This window comes from Mustela erminea, chromosome 7, assembly GCF_009829155.1.
Source record: "Mustela erminea isolate mMusErm1 chromosome 7, mMusErm1.Pri, whole genome shotgun sequence".
NCBI lineage: Eukaryota > Metazoa > Chordata > Mammalia > Carnivora > Mustelidae > Mustela > Mustela erminea.
The window spans coordinates 97,038,196-97,064,933 of NC_045620.1; the positions used below are offsets into that span (position 1 = coordinate 97,038,196).

The following is a 26,738-nucleotide window of genomic DNA, read 5'->3' on the forward strand; positions in this document are numbered from 1 at the left end:
CTGCTTGAGAATATGTATGTTAAGAAGCTATGCTATAGTCCATGTTAGGGAAATGGAGATACTGGTCCAGGTTTTGGTCAACCATAATCCAAAGCCAAATTCAGGTACTGCCTGTTTTTATAGGGCCTGCAAGTTAAGAATGATTTTGTGTTTTGTTCTGTTTTTTTAAAGATTTTATTTATTTATTTGACAAAGAGAGACATAGTGAGAGAGGGAACACAAGGAGGGGCAGAGGGAGAGGGAGAAGCAGGCTCCCCACCTAGCAGGGGCTATGGCTAGATCCCAGGACTCTGGAATCATGACCTGAGCGAAAGGCAGACACTTAACGACTGAACCACCCAAGCACCCCTGATTTTGTGTTTTAAAAGGGTGGGGGGAAAAAATCAAAAGAAAAATATTTTGTGACATGTGAAAATTACATGAAATTCAAATTTCAGTGTCCATGAATAAAGTTCCCTTGGAAGTCAGCCATACCCTTATGTTTACACATTGTCTGTGGTTGCTTATTCCTTAAAATGAGGGAGAAGACAAGTTGCTACAGATACTGTATGGCCTATAAAGCCTCATCTTTACTATCAGCCCTTTATAGAAACAGCTTGCAGACCTTTTGTGCTGGTGTATTCATTCAGACCAGCTGGGAATTCATCTGTTTGGTCTTGAAACCCTTCTGCCTCTTCCATGTCTAGTGCTCTCTTTGCAGAAGCTAATCCGCTTACCTGCTTCCCACCTGTCCACCCCACGTGGCCTATCAAAAGCAGCCCTCCTTCCCACTGAGGGAGGGATACCTTACAGCTCTCAGGCGGAGTTCTGTCAATGATTCCTTCTAAATGTCTTTTTGGGGGCGCCTGGGTGGCTCAGTGGGTTAAGCCGTTGCCTTCGGCTCAGGTCATGATCTCAGGGTCCTGGGATCGAGTCCCGCGTCGGGCTCTCTGCTCAGCAGGGAGCCTGCTTCCCGCTCTCTCTCTCTCTCTCTACCAGTCTCTCTACCTACCTGTGATCTCTCTCTGTCAAATAAATAAATAAAATATTAAAAAAAAATGTCTTTTTGAGTTATCTATTTGCTCCCTTTTTGGTGCTTCCACTCTAATCTAGGCCGCTGTCATCCCTGGCCTGGATCCCACCAGACACTCTGCTAAATGGATTTCACATCCACTCTTGGATTTACTCTGTTTAAAACTCACGTTCACATGTGATCTGCTACTTCTCTGTGTACAACTCTTCACACTGTGCTCGTATATCTCATGGTCATGTCGCCAACCTTTCAGGTCTCCCCCAAGCCCCTGAACAATTGGTTTCCTGCCACCCCAACAGCCTCCTTTGCTCACCTCAATCCCTTTGTTCTGGTCATGTGGACATCTTGCAATTTCTCTGGGGTGAGACTATGGTTATTTTCCAAACTAAGACACGTGGGAAAGTGAACGAAGAGGGGCACTGTTTAGAATCAGGTGAGGACAACAGGCTATAACTGGGGTAGGCCTGGGCAAAGCAAAGTCACCCTAATGTTTCTTAAACACACCACACACCTTTCTGACCTCACAGCCTCTGAGTGTGACTTTTCTTTACCTGGAATTCTCCCACAGTCTCATTCTTTAAATCTTAGCTCACATGCCCACAACCTCAGAGGAGCTTTCTAAGACCTTTCTAAGACAGGTTAAGGGATACACACTCAGAGCACCTTTGCAGCCCTCAAACCATTTTTTTTTTTTTTTAGATTTTTAAAATTTATTTATTTGACAAACAAGAGATCACAAGTAGACAGAGGCAGGCAGAGAGAGAGGAAGGGAAGCAGGCTTCCTGCTGAGCAGAGAGCACCATGCGGGAATCGATCCCAGGACCCTGAGATCATGACCTGATCTGAAGGCTGAGGCTTTAACCCACTGAGCCACTCAGGCGCCCCGCCCTCAAACAATTATAATTGCATTGTAACTCTTAGTATAGTTTATACAGAAGACTAGGGTGATCATCTGTCTTGATCTGCCCAGGACTAGAGGGTTCCCAGGACATGAGACTGTCAGTGCTAAAACCAGGGAAGTTCCAGATCACCGTGTGAGAATGACACTTCCTCAATGGCAAGGGCCATATTTGGCTTGTTCCCCACTGTATCCTCTGAAGCTAGCATAATTCCTTGTAAGTTAGAGATGCTTAATAACCTTGAATGAATTAAGGAAGGAGAGAATAAAATAAAAGATAAGTTAAATGGCTTCCAGGTGGGCTTATTAAGGATGATTTGTAATTGGTTCCGTTTCAGGCTATAAGGCAAGTTCTGGCTGTGGTATGAGGTTATAAGAGTAAGGCAGGAGGTGGGACGCCTGGGTGGCTCAGGTGGTTGGGCAGCTGCCTTCGGCTCGGGTCATGATCCCAGTGTCCTGGGATCGAGTCCCACATCGGGCTCCTTGCTCGGCGGGGAGCCTGCTTCTCCCTCTGCCTCTGCCTGCCCTGCCATTCTGTCTGCCTGTGCTCGCTCTCTCTCCCTCTCTCTCTCTGAAAAATAAATAAAATCTTAAAAAAAAATAAAAAGAATAATGCAGGAGGTGTGGAAACTCTCATAATAGTACTTGTTCTCTTTCTAATATTAATATTTGGAAAGGATTTGAAGGTTATTGCTATGAATGAATGTCTATATAGCCTCAAAATTCATACGTTAAATCCTAATATCCAACATGATGGTAATGGGTGGTAGGGTCTTTGGGAGGAGACTAGGTCATGAGGGTGGGACCCTCAGGGGTGAGATTAGTGCCCTTCTAAAAGAGAACCCAGAGAGAACACCCTTATGTCTTCCATAATGCGAGTAAACAGGGAAAAGATGACCCTCTATGAAGCGGGAAGCAGATCTCACCAGACACTGAATCCCCCAGTGCCTTGATCTTGGACTTCCCAGATTTCAGAATTGTGAGCAGTAAATTTCTGTTGTTTACAGGCCACTCAGTCTGTGTTATTCTGCTATAGCAGCCCAGATGGGCTAAGTTAGGCATTAATAATCTGGTATAAATGGCTGCTGCTGTTGAATGTGTTCCCGCTCTAGGACAAATTGTATTTTTAATAAGAAACCCAGCCTTCAGTCACATTATGAACTCATAATGACAGCTATTTTTACCTGGGATACGGAATGAGGTTTGGGGGTTACAAGGGGAGTTTGGAGAAAGACCCACCTTCAGATAGCCCCCAAATACCTACCCTCTAGGTGGCTGCCTGCTCTGCCTGGATGTTGGACTCCAGGGCTGTGGGCTCTGAAAGGGCAATGAGGTACGATCACATCAAAATAGTTTAGGTAACGCACCATGGGCCAGCAGTCTAATTGTTTTCTCTCAAATTATCCAGACCAACCTTTACTAGCCCCAGTTTTGGAGAGGTTATTCCCACCCACCGTGTTTCTGGCATCTGCACTTGGCACCAGATGAGAAGTTTGCACTGGGAGATTGAGATGATCAGAAAGGCACATTAGAGCTTTCCAATTGGTAAAATGTTGAATAGGATTTTCAGTGTTTCTTTTGGACTACATAAATTCAATAAATGATAGCCCAAGATTCCTATGAATTGAAGTCTTCTGACCATTCAATCCATGCTTATTTCATAAAATAATAGGTTACTGGACATGAAAAAACCACACATCTGAGATTCTCATTTTGTAGATGGGGAAACCAAGGTTCATCGAAGTTAAGGTCTTGACCACATTTTATAGTGGATTCATACCACCCTGGGAGTTAGATTCAGATCTCCTAATTCTAAGTGCTGTGCCACTCTAATGCCACACCTTCATTTTATTTTGAAAACTCTTTGACATGCAGAAAAGTTGAGGAAATTGTACAATGATCACCCATATACCCACCACCTTAATTTTACAGGGAGCTATTTTATTATATTTGCTGTATCACATATCTATCCGTCCTATATTTGAAACATTTCAAAGTAAGTTGCAGACATTAATACACCTCAACCCTGACTACTTCAGCATGCAGATCTTTGCTTAGAGTTTGATATTTGTTTATCATTATTTTTTAATGTACTATTTATACCCAGTGAAACAAACACGAGTTTTATAAATACATATACCTGTGTATCTTAAACCCCTATAGTTCTTTGCTTTTTCCATTTCAGCAGTTGCAAAACATGTCACATTTTTCTTAAATAATCATTTTTTAATCATTTGTGCCAGAAGGTGTACTTGCTTATTTAGAAACATTTTTTACAGGAAGTAGATTTGTGTAACATCAAGTTATTGTTTTCAAAGTAGGTTTTATAAGGTGCTATGTTCAAGTGGTTGCTAAGAGGATATTCTGTGCACATTCTTTAATATCACGAGAGATACAAGTCTTGAAGTCAAGGCAATGCATTGAAGTGGGAGATGATTAGAGATACTCAACTGGAATACACAAAGGTCACAGAGTCTTGTAGCAATTTTAGCATCCTTCCCAACTCAGTATATACTCATGCACAGCACCCCACCTTCCTCTCTTCATCCCCACGCTGCATCTCAAAAAGGCAAATTACCTGGAAATTTCAAACAGAGCGGGGAGTGACATAAGATAAAGGGACAAAAAAAATCATGAGTTCTTCGCTTCTGCTGTAGGAACATTCTATCTGACTACACTCTCCCCCCATCCTTTTTGCTTCTATGGAAAGAAACAAAAAACCAAACAAATAAACAAACAAACAAAACAAAAAACAAAAAACAAAAAAACTAGAGCAGTTTTGAGAGACAGATGCTGAAGAATGATATTCCACACTCTCTTCCCCAGCTTCCTTCCCACATCCTGCAGAATATATGAGGAGCTCCTGCTCCCACACACGCAAGTACATACATACACACACACTTGCACGTGTGGGTGCACACACAGACACACACAAAGGCATCTGATTGTACCAAGGAGACAAAGATGATTAGGAAATTTTGGCTGAAGCTTTGGGTAGCTAGTAGTTCATTACTGTCCAGGCATGATGCGGAACTCTGTACCAATAGCAATGAGAACCTTGAAGCATTTTAACTGCCAATCCCTCACGCCGGAAGGTAAAGATAAATCATAGGAGCACTTAGTGCAGTCCCTTCTAGGAACCAGATTCACCCCCCCATGAGAGGTCTGTTGGTCAGAGCAAGGGGTAGTAGCAGCCCCGAGGCAGCCAAAGGCCCACACCTCAGCTGGCTTCCTAGAGCAGAATTTAAGGGCAGCAATAAAACTGGAATGGTATGATAGCTTGTTTTTAATGCAGAGAAGGGGGAGGGAGAAAGAATGGAAAGGGAATATTCTGGAAGTCTTTCTGTGGGTGATCCAGAAAACCATTTTAGAGAAAACAGAACATTTCAAACAGCTGGGACTTCAGCCAAGACAGATGGTCCAAAATGAGGAATGGGAGAGCAGTGCAAATAAAACCAAGTTGCTGGCTATGACAGCGCCACATGAATGTGTCATGGTTGTGTTGGGTGCAAGTCCATTGGTGCTGACCCTCATTTAAAAAGCACACATTTCGGCCTTCTCTCTTGGCATCTAAGCCTGGCCAACTCCAGAGACCTGCATGTACCACTGGCTGATGTGGAACTTGCTCTTTTTTGCCAAAAAGGTACAAATGCCCTAATGAAAACTCTAAATGATCAACCTATAGAAGAACGTGAGTGGTGCCAACTTACTGCAGCCTTGGTGGTTTGCCTAATGATCTGATAAGCTTGTGGTTAGAATTCAAATCACCAGGCAGGATAGGGAACTCGACGGTTTTGGGAGAGAACAGAGTCCAAAGACATAAGAAAAACAGAAGGAAAAATTTCAGAGTGAAACTGAACATTAATATGAACAGTCTATCCCTGATTACAATCAGAGCTGGCTATTTTTAGTGTATTTCTGATGAGTCTACTTCACTGTACTTCATACCAGAATGGCACAGTGAATGGTGTTTTTTCTGTTGGCCGGTAGCTGAGGAGATAACATTTCCATGGAAGTGTGTATCCAGGGAGTGCTGAGGCTGACCTGTGGTGGATTTTTCCACATTTACAAAAAACAAACCACTTTCACTAATAATATGTGCGTGTGTGTGTGTGTGTGTGTGTGTGTGTGTGCATGGTTGTGTGTGCTAATCAACTCTTTTTTCCAAATGCAAGGAATGGAACATTCTATGGGTAGATATTCATCCCCAAATCATGATTTAGAAACTGAAGTGCAGCTGGATGGATGGGTTATGACACTGAGTTAGCTTGTGTGTTTTTTTTTTTTTTTAAGATTTTATTTATTTATTTGAGAGAGAGAGAGAGAATGAGAGGGGAGAAGGTCAGAGGGAGAAGCAGACTCCCTGTGGAGCTGGGAGCCCAATGTGGGACTTGATCCTGGGACTCCAGGATCATGACCTGAGCTGAAGGCAGTCGCTTAACCAGCTGAGCCACCCAGGCGCCCCTGAGTTAGCTTGTGTATTAATGAATCGGGCCCACGTCACAGGTTTCAACAGACAGAATATTTGATTTTTATTGGAATGGATTAGCATGGGGGAGAGAGTATCTTTACAGACTCAACCATGTAAGAAAAAACAAAATACCATCACCCAGCTCTGCAGATGTATTCTACATCAGGTGACATGGGTACTTTGGTAAGTTTTATCCCCATCCTGTAGCAAGAAGTAGAATTTCCCCTTCCAATATGTACTTAGAAGTGGTGATTTCCTCCAAAAATAAGTTGTGCATTCTCCTTTATAACCTGATGGGCTGGATAATGAGCTACATTTGTACCTGCTACGTCAGCTAGTTGGGTCCTGCTGACCAAATGACTACCATGGGCTGGGTGCTACTGGAGATGCAAAAGCAGAATAAAGCTAGAGTCTGTCTTCAAGGGGGTGACAATCTTAATAAGGGCATCAGAAGAAAGTATAAGAAACAGACCATTCAGAAAGAATCAAGAATGAGACGAGGTATGAATTTGACCCCAGAGATTTGGGTTAGAACAGTTCTTAAATGTTTGAGCTTGATGTTTTCCATCACCATGATCTTTCTTGACTCTTGTATCCTTGTTTGATTTCCAATACATTATTAACTACAGATGATATCTTTACATTGGGGTAACACCACGTTATTAATATAGCTTCTTGTCAATGTCAGCTGTTGTGCTTACAAAGTATATGATGTTTTTTCATCAAACACACAGATAATTAAAGGGAAAGTGAGTAAGTTTTGTTGTTGTTTGTTTGTTTGTTTTGGTCTTTTTCTTCTTTTGACTGACAAAGTTCATCTGTTTCATGCAATCTTTATTATTTAAAGCCAGGCAACACCTGTCAGTATTTTGCTCTTCTTTTTGGACGTGAATAATAACTGCCATTCACAGAGCAGTCCTGTTGTTAGGTCAGTACAACCTATGATTCCCAAGCCTGGCTCTTCATCAGCATCTCCTAGGGAAGGAGCTTCTCAAACCTCCTTGTCGGTATAGGCCATGTAGAGAAGGATCCGTGAAGGAATAATTTTCAGTGAGGCCTCCTGTGTGTGGCCTTCCACTGCCTACAGCATTATGGTTTTGAGAGAGAGGCCTTTGGCAAAATTCTGATTGTTGTGAATACCCTCTTAAGATAGTCCACTTTTCAAAGGGCTTTCCTATTCATAATTTTCTTTGATCTTCCTTTTTCTCCACTGGAAGGGTAATGGAGAACTGGATATTTTCCCATTTTATGTCTCAAAAAAGAGAACCAACAAGAAAAGTTGAATGTATCAACATGATATATAGATCTTTAGCCATGCAATGGTGATCACACAGTTTCCTGACTTCAAGCTTAGATTCTCATTCTATCTCTGGTTGTAAGACATAAAGCTGGCTTATGTGATTCCTCTTGCTGACAACTGCATATAGGATTTGGGGGCCAAGTTACACGTATTTGACTTTCTGGTTAGCAGTGATTTAGAAGCTAAATGGAATATTTTAAAAATGATCAATAGACCTTTACCTTACATTATATGCAAAATTAAATCAAAATGAATCATAGGTTTCAAAGTAGGAGTTAAAACTATAGAACTCATAGAAAAAAACACAGTAATAAACTGGTGAGTTTATTAATTATTAATGCAAGTAAACTTGCATTAAGAAATGGTTTCTTAGATACACCAAAAGCCTATGTGACAAAAGAAAAAAACACATAAATTGGACTTCATCAAAATTAAGAACTTTTAAGCTTCGAATGATGCCATCAAGACAGTGAAGACAGCCCATCTAATGCGAGAAAACATTACATATCATGTCATATATCTGATAATACACTTGCATCTAGAATATATAAAGAACTGCTAAAACTTAACCATGACAAGATAAATAACACAGTTATAAATAGGCAAAGACTTTGTGGGGTCCTTTCCAACACCAACAACCAATTCTCCACTCTCTGACACCAACTGGGTGTCCACAAATTTAATTCAATGTTGACACTATCTGCCTGGGGATAACATCAGAACCTACAAGTTAAAGGACTCAGTCCAACAAGACTGCCTCCACTTCAGACACAGGTTGTCAGTCTCAAATCACCCATGTTTCTGACCAGTCAGGTATAAACTGGGGGTTCCCCCAACCCTCTCCTCTGATCTGATAATTTGCTAGAATGGCTCTTAGAACTCAAGAAGGCACTTTACCTACATTTACTGGTTTATTATAAAGGACATAAGTTAACAGCCAGATGAAGAGGTTCACAGGAAAAGATCCCAAAGGGTTCTGAAAATAGCAACATCTATCCTTTTGTGGAATTGGGCTACACCATCCTCCTGGCACAAGGCTATGTTCACCAACTCAGGAGCTCTCTGACCTCCACTGTTTAGGGCTTTTTATGTAGGTTATGTAACATAGACATGTTTAAGTAAATCTTTGTAGTTCAACCTCCAGCCCCTCTACCCTCCCGCGAGGTCAGGGATGTGGCTGAAAATTCCAACCTTCTAATCCTGCGTTCATCTTTCTTGGGATCTGTTCTGATCCTCAGGCTATGTAGAGACCTCCCAGCCACCAGTCTTCTCATTAGCATATAAAAGATACTTATCACTGTGGCATTTCCAAAGATTTCAGGCAAAGACTTTTTATTCTTTAATACTGCAAATTTAAATAGACATTTGTCCAAGAAGACTTGCAAATGACAAATAGGTACTCGAGAGATGCTCAACATCCCTAGCCTTTAGGAAATTGTAAATATAAACCCAAATGAGATACTACTTCATACCAATAGAATGGCTGTAATAAAATGATAGACAATAATCAATGCTGGAAAGGATGTGAAGAAATTGGGACCTTCATTCATTGCTGATGGGAAGGTAAAATGGAGCAGTTACTTTGGAAAACAGTTTGGTAGTTCCTCAAATTGCTAAATATAGTTTGCTAAATATAGTTTCCATATGACCCGGTAATTTCTTTCCTAGGTATAATCCAAGAGAAATAAAAACACACGTCCACACAAAAGACTTTGACACAGATGTGCAAAGTGGCATTACCAACAATAACCAAATTATGAAAAGAACACAGATGTCTATAAACTGATAATGGGCAAATAAAGGTTGTATATTCATGCAATAGATTATTATTTGGCAATAAAACAGAATGAACTACTGATGCATGCTACAACATAGACAAACCTTAAAAATATTATGGTAGATGAAATAAGCTGATCAGAAAAGACCACGTTTGTATGACTCCACTTAAATGAAATATCCGGAAGAGTAACATCTATAAACAGAAAATAGATGAGCAGTGGTCTGCTGCTGGGGCAAGGGGAGGAGAAATGGGAAGTGACTGCTTTTGGGTAAGGGGTTTCCTCCTGGGATGATAAAATATTCTAAATTGAAGATTTTAAGGGTGGTCCACAACTCTGTGAATATACTAAAAACCACTGAATTATACACTATGCGTGCATTTCATGATATATGAATTACCTCTCTATAAAAGTATTTTTTAAATTTTTAAATTTTTTAAGATTTTATTTATTTATTTGACATAGGGAGAGAGAGATCACATGTAGGCAGAGAGAGGGGGGAAGCAGGCTCCCTGCTGAGCAGAGAGCCCAATGTGGGGCTCAATCCTAGGACCCTGAGATCATGACCTGAGCCAAAGGCAGAGGCTAAACCCACTGAGCCACCCAGGCACCCCTAAAAGTACTTTTTTTTTTTAAATCAACAAGTGGTACCTACCAGAGTTGGGCTATCACAGCAAAGGTTAGAGATATAAAATTAAGTCTCCAAGCACTGTAATTCCTTCTGATGAATTTGGTCAACTAGAACTTGAAGTCAGCTCTGCTTATAAATAAACAAAACTGCTGCTCTAAGAGCTAATTGGCAATATTACAAATATTGGCTTTGCCAGGAAGCAAGAAGTCATGGTGATTTGGAAATTAACAGCCAGAATATACTGATAAATTGTATTTGAGAGGTTTTTTTTCTTCCCCTTCTCTGCTTATATACGTAGCTTATTTTTAATCAAATAAAATGCTTAATACACCTGGAAAAAGCAAGTGTAATTTTTGCCTTTTGTACAAAATCTCAAATTAAGAAAAAATATGAAAAAAAAGTGCAGATCATCATGATTTTATTTGTAGGTTTTTGTTTACCTGTTTAATATTTAAGAAACACAATAAATCCTGTTTACTAATATGTTAGTTTTCTAGGGCTGCCGTAACAAAGCACCACAGACTGAAGGGTCTGAATAACAAAACTTTATTGTCTCACTGTTGTAAAGACTAGATACCTAAGATCAAGCTTTTGGCACTGCCCTGAGCAGGGCTGGCTTTTTCTGAGGGCATAATGGAGAATGCATTCTATTTTTCTCTTATAGCGTCTTGCAGCCTCAGTGTTTCTTAGCACATGGATGGCCTTCTCTCTGTCTCCACAGTGTCTTCCGTCTACGCATGCCTGCACCTGGGTCCAATTTCACCCTTCTAATAAGGGCACAATCATATTGAATTAGGTGCCATTCTCATGACCTTAAATTGGTCATCTGCAAAGACTCAATTTCCAGATAAAGTCCCATTCACAAGTACTGAGGGTTAGGACTTCATCATCTTTTGTAGGAACACAATTCAACCCATAACACTAAATCACATCCTAGGATTTGTATTTTTTAAATATTCCTTTGACCTACCTGCTATAATTTTCATTAATGGTATGCATTGGAACGGGGCAAGAAGATGATCTCTTAAGATCATTCGTGTATTAAGTGAACTTTGTGTATACCCTTTGATTGACATGGTCGCTTTACATCTGGTGACTTTCAATAAAACCACATGAAAAATATTCAATGTTCTACGTCTGCAGAGAAAAATAATGGAAATGATTATATAATTAGGACGTTTGATCATCCTCAGTTTTGTGTCACTTATCTCCATAATGCCGCCAAGAAATGTGTATGTGTGTGTGTGTGTGTGTGTGTGTGTGTTACTCTTTCTTATCTATTCAGCCTGTAGATAGAGGATAAAGAATACAAGGATAAAGCAAATTTACCACATTCACACACTTATTTAAAAGAAAAAGAGAACTTGAAGTCACTTCTGATCATAAGTGTTTTGAACCAGTAAAATGAATTACTGCAAGTGTAGGCAGTGCTGTTTTCTTTAGCAGTTGGTACTTTGGCTAAAAATAAATCAGTCAAAAACCAGAAAGAGAAGAAGGTAAGTAAGGTCTGTGAAGAAACCTAAATGACATTCTTTCTGGGAATGGACCATTCCCATGAGTGTGTTAACTTGTTCTCTGTTCTCTCTCACATAAACATACAAACATATATGATACATCCATATAACTCAGTTTTCCTCTAGCTCTTCTCCCATTTCTTTGTCTCTTTGCTAGTAACATTCCCTAAAGGAGAAATTGTTTCCAGTTTTGTTTTTTGTTTGTTTGTTTCTCCCTCCCTCATTCTCTCTTGAAGTGTCTCCAGTCTGGCTTCTACCCCCACCCACTTTTGCGAAGGTCAGCAACAACTACCACAGTCCCAAATCCAATGGGCACCTGTTGTTAGTTCAGCACTTACTCATCAGAACTTGAGCACATGTGATCACTTGCCCTCCTCGAAACCCTTTCTTTGCTTGGCTTCCAGAATTCCACTAGTTCCTGGTTTTTTTCCTTCTTCACTGATCACTCCTTCCTGTGTCTGTGGGATCCTCTTCATCTCCCTGATCTCTCAACTCTGAAGTGCTCCAGGCCTCTGTCTTTGAATTTGACTTGTGTCTACACCCACTCCCAGAGGGATCTTATCCAGGGTCAGGCCTAAAATATTACCTGTGTGCCATCAACTCCCAAATTTATATCCTCAGCCCAGACCTTCCTCTTGAACTCCATACACCTATGTCCGACTACCTGATGTTTTATTGGCATCTGAAACTTAACATAGCCAAGACCGAAATCTCAATCAGCTCTTCCTTCCTCATGTGTCCACATCCATCACAGACAACTCCATCCCCCTTTGGTGCTTTATTTCAAAAATCTTGGGGCACCTGGATGGCTCAGTTGTTAAGCATCCATCTTTGGCTCAGGTCATGATCCCAGGGTCCTGGGATGGAGCCCTGCATCGGGCTCTCTGCTCCACATGAGGCTTGCTTCTCCTTCTACCAGTCCCTCTGCTTGTGCTCCCTCTCTCACTGCGTCTCTCTCTGTCAAATAAATAAATAAAATCTAAAAAAAAAAATTCTTGGGGTGTCTGGGTGGCCCAGTTGGTTGAGCGACTGCCTTCAGCTCAGGTCATGATCCTGGAGTTCCGGAATAGAGACTCGTATCCAGCTCCCTGGTCAGTGGGGGGGTCTGCTTTTCCCTCTGCCCTTCCCCCTCTCATGTTCTCTCTCAAATAAATAAATAAAATCTTTTTTTTTTTAATCTTGGAGTTTTTGCCCCTCTCACATTCCATATGTGATTCATTAGCAAATCCTGTTGGCTCCCCACTGAAAATATGTGTAGAAGGTTAACTGTTTCCCGTCTCCCATCACCATTGTTTCCATCATTTTTCATCTAACCTCTAAATGGCTCTTCCTGCTTCTGCTTTTGCTCTCCTTTCTCCAGAATTCGTCTCAACACAGTAGCCACAGGGATCCTTCAAAAGGATAAGTCAGAGTAAACCACTCCTTCTCAAAACCCTCTGATGATTTTCTGTCTTATCTGCAGTAAAAGCCAACGTCATTACAATGGCCTATAGCTGCTGCATCTGTGGCCCCTTCCCCTCATTTCCCTGATACTCTTCCCTGCTGTCTCCCTCACTCAGCTCCAAGCACACTGGCCTCCTTGCTACTACTTAGAACTGGTCAGATATGCTCCTGTCTCAGGGCCTTTAATACCAGCAGTCTGGAGAGCTCTTGCCCCATATATGTTCATGACTTATTAACCCCTTGGTTCTTTGCTCAAATGGCACCTACTCCGTAAGCCCACCCTGCTCATATGATTTTAAGTCACCACTCCCAAACACTGGCTTCTGCTGTTCCTCCTCTCTGCTTTATTCTTCTTGTAGCACTCACTGCCATCAAATACACTGTCTCTCTTACTTATTTTATTAATTGTTCCTACACTCCCAGAACAATGTAAGCTTCTAGGAGATAGAGATACTTGTTTTGTTCACTGCTGTATTCTCAGTGCCTGAAACAGTGAGTGACATAGAGTAGGGAGTAAGTAAAAACTTTCTGAATGAATGAATGAATGAATAGTTCTTAACTTTTTCTGGTTCATAGATCTGTGAAGTATTTTAAGATATGATGAAACCTATGGAAATTTTCCCAGGAAAAATAAGTGCTATATGTACATGCTTTGGTACCTAAAGTCTGAGGTCAGTATATACCCCAAAATACATCCAGGGACCCTCTGTCTAAGAACTCCTGGGTAATCATCTCTTGCCCAGAAAAAGGGGTAAAATGCAAAACCAACTCTACTGTTGTCTGTTTGATGACCGCTATTCCTACTATACAAGTTTTCTTTGTTCATTTTGCTACTGGGCCCTTAATATTGAATTTTAGAAAGGTGAAAGTCGTTTTTTTTAAAGAAACCTATGTAACTTTCTCCCTGGACCCCAGCACTCCCCCCCACCCTAAGTGCTCATTTTCCTTTGTCTCATCTCTTCTTTTTCTTTTTTTTTTTTTTTAAAGATTTTATTTATTTATTTGACAGAGATAGATCACAAGTAGATGGAGAGGCAGGCAGAGAAAGAGAGAGAGAGAGGGAAGCAGGCTCCCTGCTGAGCAGAGAGCCCGATGTGGGACTCGATCCCAGGACCCTGAGACCATGATCTGAGCCGAAGGCAGCGGCTTTAACCCACTGAGCCACCCAGGCGCCCTCTCTCATCTCTTCTGAAGGCATTTCTCGCACTTGCCTGCAAGGTCATTAACTGGAGGAGGCTTAAGTAAATGGACCAGCAGTGAAACAATTTTAATTCCTACCTTTCCTATTCCAAGCTCCGCATTCCTCAAGTAGGTGCCGTCATGGATTAAACAGCAAATGGTGCCTTTGTGGCCCGAGAAGTTCTGTGAGAGCAGAATCTTGCCCTCAGCACTTCCCAAGGAAAATGGCCGCTATGAATTAAGGATTTATAGATGCCCATGTTTCCACTAGAAAGATTTGAAGATCTGGACTTACATGCTGGAATCCTAGCTTGATTAAAGGCTGCGGAGAAGCTGATACAGTAAATAGTCTGCTATCGGTGGACTCATATTTCCTGCTAGAGATAAACCAAGGCTTGTGCTATAAAGCAATCAGTGAGCATTGCGGTGGCTGATTCAGCACTCTGCCCTCTACTGTGCTGGTACCTTCTATTGGAAATGGCCTCAAAATTACAAATGTTGTTCACTTTAAAGATGCAGGACATGGGAGAAGTTGAATCTAAGTCAGATTCATTCCTTCATGTAAGCACCTGCTCACTTTCCCCACGTTGGCGTATAAAACAATCTTGGATGGTTTTATTTCTGTGAGCCCTCATCAATGCTGTGTATCTGGAAATCCAGTTCAAGCCCTGGGAGAAGTGTGCAGATTTCTAAGCAAACTTGCTTGGCAAACATTTTGCCCTGGCAAAGAGAGTGCTTAAGTTCCATGTATGTACCTGCAAGCGCCAGACTGTGGGAGAGGGGCAGTCACAGGAATAATCCAACCTAATTCGCTTATATTTGACTTTGAAATTCATCATATGCCCCAGATTCTTGCTAATTTTTTATGGTAAAATTTTGGGGGGAATGTGTGAAGGCTAATTATAAGAGAGATATTTCTTTGGGCTCACATTGCATAATGGATATAAATCAGCTGTGTTGGACAATCCATGTGGATACTGAACAGTAACCATTGTTTCAATTTAGAGCTCGTTACTCACTGTGGAGTCCTAGAGTAGTAGTATCAGCATTCCCTAAGAGCTTTTTGGGGAGGGAAACTATAGAACCCTGCCCCACACCTAAGGAATTGTGATCTATATTTTAACAAGATCGTCAGGTGATTCATTTTCATTTTGACTTTTTGGAAAAGGCTCGGTTAAAGCTCTGGTTTCCAAACATGGCTGTACTTTGGAATAGTTTACTGGGTGCTACAGTCAGAGAGCCTGATTCTATTGATACAGTGTTCAGTTTGGTAAGATAGGGTGATTCCGAGCTCTCCAGGTGACTGTAATGCATAGCAGTTTGAGAGCCCCTGGTTTAGAACAGAAGCAGAACGCATCTCAGCGTTGGTGAGATTTTCAATAGACTTTCAGTCGCTTACCTGGCATTCTATCAGACAGTTTCCCTTTGAGTTTTATCTATTTATATGGTATTGGCGGACTTCTGACTCATGAAAGAGAAGTTATGATCACTTCAGTTGCCACTTTATCTATCTTATCTGCCTATTCAAAAATGGGCAGATTACTTTTACTTCATATGGGTATTCTAGAATAGTCCAAAGATTTAATTTGAATCTCATTTCCTAATATGCTTTTAAAGAGAAAGGTATAGTCGAAAAGATTGCCATCTAAGCTCCCACCAGTGCTGTGCAGTACTTATTCCTACCTCTCTTAAAGCAGCAAAAGCTAGGATTCCAAAAGGGTAAATAACAACCCAAGTTGCACAGCTGGCCACCGGAAAAGCCAGTGTTTGGATCTGGCACTTGAATAGGCTTTCTCTGATTCTTAAAGCTCACACTTTCCCACTCCCCCACGTTGTTTCCCAAAAAACTTAGCTGTGTATGATTAATAACAACTTTAAAAAAAATTATGATTTACTTTGTTATTGTGTACTCTTTTTTATATGTAATTTTTAAGAAAATTTCATGTAAGCCATTCCACTAGCCGTCCCTGAGTAAAGATAGCATATGTCCTATGGCGCTGATTTAAAATAGTAATAAGCAAACCAACAAGTTAGGGGAACTAAGGATGGTTTGAGGAGCACAGGGTTTTGAGATACTTGCTAAGTAGAGTAGCTTGGGAGGATTTCCAAGAGGCAAAGTCTTCACCAAAAGCTGTTGTTCTGGTCAGACGGAGGGAAGGGACAGAGGAAAGATGGGCCCTAAGAAAAGAAAGGGAAAAAGGGCCGCTAAGGAAAACATTAAAATTCTTTCAGATTACACAGAGCAGCAGATGGCACAATGTAAAGGACAAACGGATTAACTTGCTGTGATGTTTGGTGTCCACTTCATAGCCAACCGTAAAAGGCACTTGGATCAATTGGGAAAGCATAGACTTTGTTAAATGATAGCTTCCAGAACATGCCATCTGTGGTCTCTGCCTGTTCTTATTGCCTGATGAAGACTGGAATTGCTCTGCCTGAAAAAGAAAATTCTTTCATCTGGTTGTTTTTCTTATTCTTTTGAATTATTTTCAGAGATGGAATTTGTGTATATCTGAGAAGGACCTTGGCTTCAAAACATTTCTGCTCTCAATGGTTTCATATGTCTCCACAGCATCATACTGAGAGATTGTTAGCAAAGAGGCAGCTTTGTGGATTTGTTGATTCATTCCTTTATATAGAAGGGGTATCTTCTGGCATCATATAGGATTCTAAACATTGTACAGAAATCCTGAAAAAGAAAAAAAAGAAAAAAAAATAAGAGAGAGCTCCTGGTAGGTGAGTTCTTGTCCCCTCCCTGTTCTAATCACCATTTCTCCTCCCGATCACTATGATTACCTAAAATCTACAGAAGCAGCAATCTCCCTGTCTCCCCTCTTCCTCCCCACTTCCCATGTCTCCCCTCAATATTCCTTTATCTCCCTAATGTTTGTTGCCTTCTACTTTATCTTCATTGTTTATCCTTTTTTTTTTTTTTAAGATTTTATTTATTTATTTAACACAGAGAGAGAGATCACAAGTAGGCAGAGAGGCAGGCAGAGAGTGAGAGGGAAACAGTCTCCCCCACTGAGCAGAGAGCGAGATGCGGGGCTTGGTCTCGGGCAAAGGCCCCAGGCGCCCCTTTGTAGTTTATCTTAATTAGATCCCGAAATTCTATACTTTCTCTTGTTTGTTTTTTCTTCTCCCATTTTTTCCTCCCTGTGAATTGCCCCTCTTCCCCATTATCTTTTTTGATTAAGAAATTTCCTTTCAGGGGTGCCTGGGTGGCTCAGGAGGTTGTGTCCAGCTCTTGATTTTGGTTCAGGTCATGATCTCAGGGTCATGGGATCAAATCCCACGTTGGGGCCTGCTTGGGATTCTCTCTTTTTCCTTCCTGCCTCTTCCCTGCCTGGACCCCCGACTTATGTTCTCTCAAAAAAAAAAAAAAAAAAAAAAAAAAAGTTTTCTTTCAACTTTATATACTTAAAACTGTGAGGACTAGGCCAGGGGTTAAATAGAAGTTTATTTTCATGCAGTCTATATTTATAAGAGATCTGCTAAGATACTTAATTAACAACAGTAAATTCCAGGAGGATATTTAAAGTGTCATAGACGGGATCTTCAGTTCCACAGAAACCTCATTTATATATAATTGCAGAGTAAGAGGAGGGTACTCCTTGAACTAACAGTGCTCTGGGAGTGGGAATGCACTTTTGGCAATTTAAGTGGGTAAATTTTCAGTATGAGGGACTGCTGAGGCTTTGGGGGAAGTTTGGAATCTTTGGCCCTACGCACTAAATGCCAGTGGTGCCAACTGAGTCATTTGGCAACCAAAGACATTCACACAGCTTTCCAAGTGAAATGGAAAGGCTTATTATATTGTAGCATTTGTATTCATTAAGTTCTTTAAAACTGTACCAGTATTTAGATAGCTATCCCGTATAATTCATTCATATTTCTTACAGTTACCGTAAAATAATTACATATACATACATATATTTGAGCGTGTCGGTGTTGAAGATCAAGTAATAGGCTGTTGCTTCAAGAAATGGTGTATAAAACATTCTACTTAAAAGCAAAAGAAGTTGTCTTGATTACTTAGATGTTAGCCTCCCATTCTCCCGTCCAATCCTCTAAGCAAGCCCAATAGTTCCTACCCTGTAGTCATTTATAATATGAAGAATATTTTTCTACCTTCTAGTTTTTTTTTTTTTTTTTTGACAGACAGAGTTCACAAGTAGGCAGAGAGGCAGGCAGAGAGAGAGAGGAAGGGAAGCAGGCTCCCTGGTGAGCAGAGAGCCCAACGTGGGACTCGATCCCAGGACCCCGGGATCATGACCCGAGCCGAAGGCAGAGGCTTTAACCCACTGAGCCACTCAGGTGCCCTACCTTCTAGTTTTAATGATGATTAAGTACATGAATGTGTTAAAGGACTTGGAAACAATCTGAACACGAGTGTTGTCTCAGTGATATGGAAGAGAACTGCCTACTCCATCCCCAGCGTAGAAGCAACCACATCTCAATGACTACGTTCATGCCTGTAGGAATGTGGGACTCTCTGAACATCAGTGTCAGCCTCAAGCATGACACAGTTCTTGTAGATGTTGGATTGTAACACTTTGCATTTCAAAACAGGGACTTAAATTCAGTCAGAACTCACGTGTGGCAGTGCTTCTGGAAACATCTCCAAATAAGGCGTAATGCAGGATTTAAGCTCATATTTCAGATGGCCTGAAGCCTAACCTGAAGAAACGCATGAGTTTGATCATTAGCCTTTCTTGTGATGAACTCCAACAATTATATGCATTTTGTTAGAACTTCTGCAACCATTGCGAAGAGAATAAGAGAATAAAAGGAAACTGATTCTTATTATAGCAAGTAAGATTCAGATTAAATACGAAACACACACACAGAATCCGGCTGTAAATGTGGTTAAATATGATGAAAATGGAGACCAAATTGCTTTCTTTCTCTATGTAGATGAGATTGGCTCTGAACTAGGAAGCATTTTGTTGTCAGGTGAATAGAGCCTAAATGTGATGCTTGCCTCTAGCCAGGGGAAGGCATCCATGCCCTCACCAGGTCAATTTTTGATTCCCTGCTGTGTCTGGGTTGCAAGTGGGTATAAACCCCCTCCCTTTCATGAGATGAGTTAACCTACAGTTCACAGTGGCCACATTCCTGGGAAAACAACTTGTCAAGAGAAATTATTAAAGAGAGCCATATTTGACTTGCTGCTGCCCAATTGGTGAATTATATTTTTAGAGCAATCAGCTTAAATCCTAGAGATTGAAATTGTGCTGCTTACTGAATGTCTGGGTGATTTGGCATGAAATTTAATTTGCTTTAACATGCATGGGGGTAAGCAGAGGGGCATTAATTTCACATTTGAGAGTTGCTGTATTACTTTGGAAATAACTCAGGTCTTCGTGTAAGAGTTTGCTTTCATTTCCCTTCTTCAAAACAAGTATGATGCTCTAGCCAAATTCCATTCTCCAGTCTACTTGTCTGGGCAAATTTTTCTTTTCTCTGTGATTCCCATTTTTTTTTTTTCTCCCCTTGATGTTAATATTAATTGAGCACTTACCACATATTAGGCATTTATTTAACTGATCATCTAATTAACACTCAACACATTTAGCATCTGAGTTATATATTTGTGGAAGTTGGTATCTCCTGGTCCTTCCCCCCCCATATCTTTCTTATACTTGGAGGGTTAATGGGGGATACCTCCTCTGTCAAGGTTTTTCATCTTTTTCTCTCCTGCTTTCCTTCCATATTACCCATGATTCAAACCCTGATGCATGTTGAATGAGCCTAGTTGCAAGGGAGAACTTTAGGGGTCAAGGGCTGTTTTTTAAAAAATTTTGCTATGTAGGGATTCAGCTTTCAAGATATTAAGTTCGTCCTCAGAGTCTGAGCTGAGCTGAAAATGTGTAGGCTGATAACAACAACCACAGCAATGAAACGTTGCCAGTTTATCAATGTCTTGAACCTATATAGAGAGCTGAATGAATAAGCCATTTTATATGCTTGAGGCTAGTGAAATGTAATGAATATTGAAGATGTCTAAGCTAGAGGTCTTCCCTGCTCACTAATCTGTAAGTGCCCACATAATTTCCACTGGTCAGGGTTTACATTCTCATTATAAACTCAACTTCACTTGGTCATTGGAATGCTGACCAGTAGCACTTGATTTATACTGGGTGTGATGTTGGGTAATTCCAAGGCTTTGAAAGCTTGAATTAAATGCTAATTGTGCTTGCAGTAAATGTTTTAATAGGCCTCTCCTTCAGTGGTAAATATTCCTTCACTGGGATCTTTCGGTAGATACTTTTCTTATAACAGTTGTAAAGGGATGCTTGCTTGGCCTCCCAAAGATCCTCTTAGTTTATCACTTTGCATGTTTAGTGGATATTTAGTGGATGCTGGCATGATTTATTATTTAATGGGTTATGGAAATATGCCATTTCTTGAAATGATAGTAAGTACTGTAAAGAATCTCAGGAGAGCTGTGTGCTTCATCTAATTAAGCTGTTTTGAGTTGATTATGAGACAAAGGTATCTTTAGTTGATCTTATTGCATAGAATAACAGGCAACAGGGATATTGTGAGCTTCTTCCTTACCATATATGTCACCCCACTGTAATTCACCACAAATGATACTGGATCTAGAGCTGATTTTTTTTTTTTTTTTTTTTTTTTTTTTAAGATTTCAACAAATGTGTTCTTTTTGGAAAGTTAAGTTCATTACTTCTATTAGGACAGTACGGGTATCAGAGCTTCAAAAGGCAATCTCTACTAAGTGAGTGTTCAAGACGTTTAAATGTGATGATGTCTTTCAAAGGAATCTAGTTAATTGTCCCACTAAAATGATGAGGTCCTAAAGAATCTTTATCATAGCCAGAATTATCTTCCTCATTGTTCAGTAGCATTTCCCTCACTCTCCATTGAGATTCTCAAGCCTCTGGTAAATAGCAAAATAAGCAGCTGGGGGAGGTGGTTTTATTTTTATGCAGTAAAGGACAAAATTTAGTCATGAAAGCATAAGACTAAACAGAACACCCCAAGAACTATTACTGTTTTCTATCTTAATGGAATCATGGGGTAATTTGCCATAGGTGTGATTAAAAGTACAACTGTCTTCCTTTTTCAAAAATTTGACATACCACCCTGGTCAGAATCTTATTAACTCTTCCTTCTTATATAGCCTAGCCATGTACTGGGCTACAGTATGCTCCGTTACACTGAATAGATTTAAATTAAAATAACTACAGTGCAATCAAAGACCACAAGTCCCCTAATTCAAGCTCTTTATTCCTTCGTGTCACTGTGGGGGAAATTCTGAATAAGTAAGTAAGTCAGGGAAGAGATTTTCCAGGACTGCCTCTGCCTAACATATTTACCAGGTGACCTCAGAAGAGGGGCATCTATATCATTACAAAACAATGATTATGCACAGTTCTACCTAGTGCACTGAGCTGTTGCCAAGATCGAATGAGATAACCTCGATGAAAGTGCTTTATAAACTCTAATGGCATTACGCTTTGAAAATGTGACGTTATTTAGTGTCCTGGAGCAGCAAGGTACTAAATAATATCTCAGTGGCTTGAATTAATACAGTTTCCAAAAGAGCCTAATTTAGGAAATTGCTTAAACGTGAAAGAATTTCATTCCACACAGGGTTCATCGACTGACACAGCCTTTCTGTGCTCCAGGAGATACATGCATAGCAAGAAAGGAGGAAGCTGTTTGGTGGGGTAAATGGAGGCAAATGAGAGAAATGGTTTCTGTTGCAAAGAGCAGCTCCTGAGAGTTTGGTTAGAGCAGTTCACCTTATACCTGGGCCACCATTTGGAGCTTCCATTTCTTAACCTTGGACGAATGAGTCTTTTGTATCTCTTCAGTTGTGGCCACCCAGCTTCAGAAGTGTTTATACCAGAACACTTCCTTGAAAGAAAGGGAAATGAAAGTGCTGTGACTGGAGGATCAAGGGGGTAGAATTATATAAGGGAGGAGGAATGAGGGAGGGATAAGTGAGGATAAGGTACATTACAGAGGAGAGGAGAAGATATCATTATGGTGCTTGATTTGAAAAGTCTTTTTGGTCATTGTTACCATGATCAAAGCACTCATCTAGGAGTGCAGAACTAGAAAAAGCAGTGAGTCACATGCCTCCCTTGTCCACTGTGGTAAACAGATGCATCTGCAGTGTGTGCAGATTTCTGGGGACAGACTTCTGAGAGGGCAAAGGTATAACGAAGCACAAACAGGGGCCGCCTGGGTGGCTCAGCTGTTAAGTATCTGCCTTAGGCTCAGGTCATGATCCTGGGGTCCTGGGATTGAGCCCCGCATAGGGCTCCCTCCTCAAGGGGAAGGCTGCTTCTCCCTCTCCCACTCCCACTGACTGTGTGCCCCCTCTCACTGGTCTCTCTCTCTCTGTCAAATAAATAAATAAATAAAATCTTTAAAATAAAACAACAACAACAAAAACAAAGCACAGATAGGATCATCAATGTTGTGAGGGTTGTGAACGTAAATGGAAAAGTATCTGAAGGAAATTTGAGAAGAGAAGTCTTAGGGAAGATAGAATTTTCCATAGTTCAAATATTTGAACTCATGCCTTGGGCATGGGTAGAAGTATGGGGAAATATGTTGCCAAGACAGCATGTGGATGATCTTTTCTAATGAACAGAACTATTTTCTGGAAGTGATAAAGTGTAGATCAGTGTTTCTCAAAGTCAGGAGCTGAGGCTGCTGGTTTGATGATGGCCATGAGGGTCTGGATGTTCTTATTACTCACAGAGAGGATCTGGTTACATGCATGAGGCTAAGCTGCCAAGGATAGGAGTCAGGGATTTCTGCACTGGATAACAACGTACAGGAAAGTCTCGGATGTCTCTTTCAACATGAAACCTCTCTAACTCTATTAACTTGAAGCTTTCTGTATATTGGTTCATTGACTACTCACAATATTACCTAAGTCCTCAGCAAGTCTTTCCTGTTGAAGGTGGTCCTAATTTTCCTTAGTACACAAGGAATACATTTAGTGGGGAGGTTGGTGTCATTTGTCATTTATTTGTCTATATCCAAGTGTCCAGGGCACAGATATGGATAGGGTAAGGGCTCATTTACGTGCTATTTGGTTTAGGACATTCTGGTTTCTGCATTTCGCTATGACCCTTCTTAATTGTAGCAGACACTCCTATATGCCTACCGCTAGCTCATTCTTGTTTTTGTCCTTTCTGGTAACACTATATGGGTTGTCAGTGTATTTGGGTCAAAAAGTTGACTTTCTAGATTTCCTTGCTTCTAGGAATGGCCCCATGATCATGTTCTGGTCAATGAAATGAAAGCAGAAGTCTTCTGAGATAGATACTGTTTTTCTCATTAAAAAGCCAGCATGTTCTTCTTGCTCTTTTCTTGTCCCTTTTATGCCTGGAATATGGACACAGTGTCTGCAAGTTCAGCAGCTCCCTCATGATGATGAGGACTGGAGCTACTTTTGGAGAATTTTGGAAACTCTGACTTCTGTGAGCTTCTGTGCTAACCCTCAACAGTCTTCCTAAACAACTTCTTGCTATGTAAGAAGAATAAATGTCATACTGTTTAAGCCACTCTTTGCTGCTACATGTTGCCATATATCGTCTTGTTGGATATCCTCACAATTGCCATGCTCCAGGCAGGAAACTTACTGTCATTTGAGTTTGAACAACTCAACATCCCAAGTTATCAGCAGAAATACTTGGTTGCATGTGATGATAGACTTCTTTTTAATGTTTTTCACATTGGACTTACTTTTCTTTCTTCTTTGAACTCTTCTATGATTCTTTAAAAATTCTTATTTTCAATGAACATTAAACTGACATTTCTAATTAGGCAGAACAATTGGTACTGTCCTGAGGTTAAAAAAAATGACATCCACGGAAAGTGAATATTTGCCTTCCATGGTCTATAATACTGGGTAAATAGTACAGTCACATTGTTCCCCTTTTTTTCTCCCCAAAAGTATTTCATTTCTTCATCCATCCATTTCACTCTTCAAAATAATCACTTGTCCTCCACTGAAGCCCTCTTTATCCTTAGTAACTCTCTTATGTCAATTATGTAATAGTTTGGCCCTTTTTGGCTTTTGTTTCTCTTTGCTTCTTTTCTCTCTGCAAAGCAGCCTGCAGAGCAATAAGATAGGGAACATGCCTGCTGGGCCTGATTTTCTTCTTTAAAATAGCTTTGGCCACTGGGTAGTGATAAAAGGAGTCGGCTCATTGCAGAAGCTAAAAGCCAGGTAAGTGAATTTAGCCCCACATTGGTGCAAAGGTGACTTTTGCACAGAAAGCCAAATCTGAATTTGGTTTGAACATAAACAGGGGAGCAGCAGGACTGGGTGAAGACATCACCATACCCAGATTCAGATGACCAGGAACTCCAGCCTGCTGACTCCCCATGTTAATGCTATAAGTGATATGGTCCTGGGCCAATTTCTTAGTCTCTGTGGGCCTCATTCATAAAAGGAATGGTCTCTAAGATTTCTTCTAGCTCAGACATCCTGTGCTATTCTCATTCCATAAGTAGTTTTTGTACCCCCATGATGATGGATCAGGGATTATCCTAATGATAGAGATGAAACTACCTAATGGTAGTCTACAGAAAGAAGAAGGCACCAAAGTTTGAGAGTCCAGAGAATAGGAGGGAACAGAAAGCAGACTGTCTTGGGGGTAAAGGAAGAGAACAGAAGGGAAAATAGAAACATTATTAAAATGTGCCTCGCTTCCACATCTTCAACGAAGACTTCTTGGACCACCGTGCTCTTCATTGATCTTACCTTCCAGGGAATCCCAAAGCACTTCTGTCGGCATCATTTTTTAGCACTTACCAGTCACATGTATTAGGAAATCTCTTTCTGAGCATTTTCTTGTCTTCTCAACTAGGTTGAGAACACTTACAGGTCACATACTTCTGTAAAGCTGCATCAAAGTACTTCTGTGAATGAAGTATTAAATAAATCAGGCAAGTGCTTTGGATCTCTTCACAAAGCTAGAGGCATAGGAAGAAGTCACAAAAGGTGTTTAACATTTATGGAATGAGTGGAGATCACAGGAAGGTGGGAATGATAAAAGTTAGCTGGGAGTGTTAACTTCAGACACGCTGACCACCCATAACCAAGCACAAACCAGAAGTTATGTGAAGCCGTTGGGGAGGCCAAATTGTGACAAAGTGAAAGGTCCGTTAAGGGCTATTTGGTTTTCATTTATTTAATGTATGCTATGCATTTATCTCCACAGATCACAAAAGATTCATCTTAATGTTGCTTTATAGGAGGGACATTTGGAGTAGCTGGGGTTTGATAAGGAAGGAAGGAAAAAAGTAGGGAAGGGAAGGAATGAAAGAAGAAAGCATGATATTCTGTACATAGGTTTTGACAATATAGCAGTCTTCTGTAATTGATATTTATGTTCATATTGACCCCTCTTTGTGAGTCTTCAAAGGGCAGGAATTCTTACTTCTATCTACCTCTCATAGTATCTATCAGAGAGCTGGGCACAAACAGAACTGTTTTGGCATGTCGTGTTGTAGAGGCATGAATAGGGCTGAACTGACAGATGAATGGAACCAATGCCTCTTCCTGCCTCCCACACTCCAAGTGGAACGAGAAGATGAGGTGGCAGAGTATAGGGAAAAGGGAGGATCTCAAGGTCTTACTTCCTGATGCTTACATACTGAAGACAGAAGAGCCAATATGATTCTTCTAGTCAAATCTACCCATTTTGCCCTCAAGCAATGAGAACAAAAGGCAGGGTTCAGCAAACCCTGGCTCCAAACCTTGAACCAGTTCTTAATTTATTAGATTCATATGGTTATCCATATCCCATTAAACACCTTCACAGATTTTCGACAGCTACTGCCTGACCTAGTACTCTGCTAAGAGATACCATCACTAAGGTTGATTTTCTTATTGACACTTGGTAATACAGGGTACTTTTAGGACAGGAGAGGCCAGAAGTGAAACTTTTCTTTGCACAGGACACCCATGATAAAGATAAAGATAGAGATAGAGATAAAGATAGATAAAGATAAAGATAGGGCTGCCTAATCTCGGGTCTTCATGGATTTGGGCTCTGTGAGGACAGAAACTGTGTTCTTCTTGTTCATCCCTTAGCTACGTGAATTGAGGCAACATCCTTAAGCTTTTCCATATCTAACTTTTATCATCGATGAAATGTGGATGCCATCAGCACCTATTTCATATAAGGGAAAGGATAAGGAAATCAGTTAATGCTTACAAAATGTGTCATACAGTGCCTGACACATAGTAAGTATTCAATGGACATTAACTATTGCTTGCTGTTATTAGTAACTTATTTTAGCCTTATACTGTGTCTGGCACATATTAGATATGCAAAAATATTTTTGTTTAGTTTGTGATGCCTTAAAGCATTTTTGGAAAAGCACGTGTTTCCTTACACATCTTTAAGTAGATATCTAAATTGTCTTCATCCTAAGTCTAATCAGCTGCAAATGATGCAACTTCTAGTATTTTATACATGTTGACATTTTAAGATGAAACTCTTACATCA

At 40.6% G+C, this 26,738-nt stretch overlaps 1 protein-coding gene and 1 long non-coding RNA gene across 6 annotated transcripts in view; one reads left to right on the forward strand and one right to left on the reverse strand.

Moving 5' to 3' along the window:
• The window catches only part of CTNNA2 (catenin alpha 2), a 1,141,838-nt gene that overhangs the window by 788,223 nt on the left and 326,877 nt on the right, over nt 1-26,738 (forward strand). The gene's annotated exons all lie outside the window — the stretch shown is intronic.
• Nucleotides 16,715-18,901, reverse strand: LOC116595829. Its single transcript, XR_004287879.1, has 3 exons — nt 18,824-18,901; nt 18,157-18,228; nt 16,715-16,915 (listed from the first exon to the last, which is right to left on the reverse strand). It is a non-coding gene; the product is annotated as an uncharacterized LOC116595829 (long non-coding RNA).